The following is a 1,212-nucleotide window of genomic DNA, read 5'->3' on the forward strand; positions in this document are numbered from 1 at the left end:
TTTCTGGGCCTCCACTGCGCAGGCGCGAGCTCCCTGCAGTCCTCCCGGTGCTCCTAGCCCTTGCGCATGCGCAACGCCCCTAACAATGGCGGCGCCCTGCTCCGCGAACCGACGGAACGGCAGCAACGCGATCGCGGCCTTACCGACGGCCCGATCGCTTCCCTGGCAACCGGCCGCAACCCTTAGTAACGCGCGGCTCGCGCACCAGCAGGAGGGGGGTTAATACGGCAAGGGGGACCTGGCTACACTTCTATTTTGGAGCGCTGCTGTTTTCTATTTTTTCATACAAGTCAGATATCCCCAAAGGGAAGTGCACCGGTCCTGGAGGTACTGCAATACCAGGTCAATGCGTGGAGTGGACAGAGCAAGCTCTTCTTCCATCTCCCTGTTCTAAAAATCCATTTAATATATGGTCCCCAGATAGGGGACGTATCAGGTATTAAACTGATAAGAACAGATTTTTTTTTCTTTTTAAAGTAGTTTATTTCACAGTTTCTTATTTTTACATAGTTTCACTTTTCGGAAAACAAAAAACCACCCGTACATTACAAAAACCCACAGAACAGAAACCAACATCCACTTAACCATACTACAACATTCCTTACTTATTTTCTACATTATTTACATTATTTAATTCACTAATTCTCTATAGTTCAAAACTATATTTTACCTCGTATGCTGTTACCCCACAGCTCCGCTGTGGAGTGGAGCACCAGTCCGCCTCTACTCCCCGGTGCGCCACAATAAGGACCCATTAAGGTATTTACACACCAAACACATCAGTGTTCCGTAGGAACTTTTTCTTTTCCCTATTATAAGAGCATACTCTTTCCGTCTATACTTTCTCTCCTGCCTACTCCTATTATTGGACCTGTATTTAGGCCAATAGACACAGGTAGCACATATTACACTTCACATAACCAAAAAGGACATATGCATATACATACGCATACATACACCTACATTCACACACATACACATGTATATACACAGAAAAGAAACCTTAAATTTAAAAACATTCTAAAAAGGGACAAAAACCATTTACAGTACATGCCTATTCTTTTAACACATTTCTGTTGGTCAACACCCATATAGTGCCATTATTCTTTTAGCACTGTTTTCCCCCAAATGTTGGGCTTCCATGATTCCAACCCCTCCTCCATTCCCAACCTTTTTTGACTAACAAAAAATACGTAAACATTTTCCCCAAAA

General features: G+C 43.8%; 1 pseudogene; it reads right to left on the minus strand.

Annotated features, from left to right (window-relative positions):
- Positions 1-305: 305 nt before the first annotated feature.
- Positions 306-481, minus strand: LOC142500257 (U2 spliceosomal RNA; annotated as a pseudogene).
- Between the last annotated feature and the right edge of the window lie 731 nt (positions 482-1,212).

This window comes from Ascaphus truei, chromosome 7 (assembly GCF_040206685.1).
Source record: "Ascaphus truei isolate aAscTru1 chromosome 7, aAscTru1.hap1, whole genome shotgun sequence".
Lineage (NCBI taxonomy): Eukaryota > Metazoa > Chordata > Amphibia > Anura > Ascaphidae > Ascaphus > Ascaphus truei.